Source organism: Poecilia latipinna, unplaced genomic scaffold (genome assembly GCF_001443285.1).
Source record: "Poecilia latipinna isolate Pla-1442-1.1 unplaced genomic scaffold, P_latipinna-1.0 Scaffold414, whole genome shotgun sequence".
In the NCBI taxonomy this organism is placed as follows: domain Eukaryota; kingdom Metazoa; phylum Chordata; class Actinopteri; order Cyprinodontiformes; family Poeciliidae; genus Poecilia; species Poecilia latipinna.
Window position 1 is genome coordinate 321,478 of NW_015113030.1, and position 2,500 is coordinate 323,977.

At 38.2% G+C, this 2,500-nt stretch overlaps 1 protein-coding gene across 1 annotated transcript in view; it reads left to right on the forward strand.

Moving 5' to 3' along the window:
- Positions 1 to 2,500, forward strand: part of LOC106950658 (FYVE, RhoGEF and PH domain-containing protein 4-like) — a gene marked incomplete at its 3' end in the record, with an annotated part of 62,933 nt that overhangs the window by 24,130 nt on the left and 36,303 nt on the right. The gene's annotated exons all lie outside the window — the stretch shown is intronic.

A 2,500-nucleotide genomic window follows, 5' to 3' on the forward strand; every position in this document is an offset into this window, starting at 1 on the left:
CCTCCCCCCCCCGTTAATCCATAGGGGGTGGGGGGCGCAGAAAATGTTTGGAAACCACTGACATATGCTATTATTGAGTTATTGTTAACCAAGCTAGTTTCCATCTGTAGTCCCTGAGCAGGTGAGTTAATGAAACAGTTTAATATCATAAAATATTCATTGAAAGTTCTCATATATGTACAATCACTTAAGTTGCTTACTTTTAAATTTCATTGAAATATCACTGAAAATATGACCATTTTTGCATGAGTAGGGACATTTTAATCTGCTTTTCTAAGTGAATACTTGCTACTTTTAATCCATCGACTGACTATTACACATCCTGTAATTATGACTATCAAAAGCAACTTTCTGCATTTTTTAAATTAACCACCATGTTTATGTCTTTGACAGTTAATCTGTTTTAAATGAAGCTTCATGTTTTTATTGCTGTTTCTTTGTTTTCCTCTAAAGTACTTTGAATTACCATGTGCATGAATTATTGCCTTTCCTAAGAGCTTGCAGGAAGCTGAGCATGAAGCATTCTTTCTCTCTGCGTAACAAGCAGGAATACTTGGGCACGTGCCTGGCACATTATGCTGCTGAGGTTTTATTATTGCTCTCCAGACCCTCCACTCTCTAATTAGTGTGTGGTATAGTGAGGTCTAGCCAGACTCACAGCATGGTTCAAGGTGTGTTTGAGATTAAGAGCCAGTAAATCCTTTCATGTAGCTGCTGGAAAACATTGGAGGTTAACGGCCAAACAAAGGCAGCGGTGGGAGTCGCTGGATCCATGTTGAATTTGCTGAGGTGAAAAATGAAAAACTAGAGCAGAGACTCATCTAAAAATATTAGAAAGTGAAATAAGTCATTTAAAATAATTCAACATATACAGAATCCTACATATAAAGCAATAAAATATAAAAACATGACAATAAAACATTAAGCATTCAGTTCCAGAGTTGTTTGTTTTTTTGAACATTTGTTACAGACTTTAAATTGACGGAGTGAGTTCCCAGGTGCAGATCCTGTCAGATGGAAAACTTTGAGCTAAAGTGTTTCTGGAGGGAACCATAAAATACAAACTGCTCTGGTAGACCTACTAATGCCCTGCTGTCACTTAATGTTTGGGTGCAGGTCTGTTTAAACATTTAAATACAGGTTTTTTTTTTCCCCACCATGGTTTGAGTTTGCATGCGTCACACTCAACCAACGCTTGTGAAAGCAGCATTTCCTTCTACTTTAGCACCCATCGATGTCTGCAGGTCATTTTCTCAGCTGGGGGAAAGAAGCGCTGACTGTTCTTTCACACATCGCCACCAACCAACCCTCCATGTCACCCACAAAAAGCACTGTGTGCTTTATAGGTTCAGATGAGCTCATTGTATTTTACACTCATCTCACCTATTTATCATTAGACTCAGCCCTTCAACCTCACTGTATGCTTTTTATTGTTAGCTAGTTTTTACTTTTGGGTATGTTTTAATGATAACATCTGAGTTCTTATCAAATGAACTCAGAAACTTAAAAAACAAACATGCATGTCATCAAGCTAAAAAAAGTTAGTTCCTGAAATGAAGAGCTCTTAGGGGATGTGGCAAGAGCTGCAAATTTGAAACGTGTTCAGACTTAAACTACTCTATAAAGATCTGAGAAATTATCTGTGAACACCAGCTCTGTCATTTTTTCCCAGTTTTTAGTTTCTGAAGCTCCAGATTAGCGGCTGAAGGACTGAAAGAGTCGGCGTCTGTCAGAAGGTTTCTCAGATACTGAAAGGTGTGTGAGAAAGGTGTGTGAGCGAGGTCACCTGCAAACTGTGACCTGTTCTACCAGTTCTGATCTTAAAGTTACGCAACTTAGAATTAAAAATAAATTTGCTTAAAGGAAATCTTATTTTTTTTAAAAACTAACATTTTTTTGACAGAAGGCTTTTGTGCTATGAGGTGGTTTTTGGTTGTATCGTCATGTGATCAACAGTCGGATGTTATTACTGGCGAGAAAGACAAAGAAGATGGTAGGAAGTGGTAGACAGACGATGGCGTGACGTTTTATTTTTAATGACTTACTGCATAAATTGATGATTTTAACTATTTTTTATTTAATGGAAACAACATGAAATAAACACTGTGTTGTTTCAACATTAGCAGAAAATCAAAGTTTTGTGCTCATTTTTAAAGGAAACCGCTGCTGATGAAAACACGACTTGCAGCATTCAGCCCTCCTGGATGCAGCAACAGCAGACAATCTGCATGTAGCGACAGCAGAGAGGAAAAGCTCCCTGAAAACAGACAGAAACCTCCAGCAGAACCAGAACCAGAACCTGGCTCAGGACAAGCAACAATCAGCCACGACCGACTGGAGGTTTAAGACAGAACATTAACACCCAGATGACCTAAAGATGGGAACTGGTTACTCTGATTAAATGTCAGAAAATTAAATTATGTGTTTTGACAGAGTGTGTAAATATCTGGTTTCCTCTGCAGCTCTGTCACATTGCCTAAAACAGAAACAGCTAAATGAA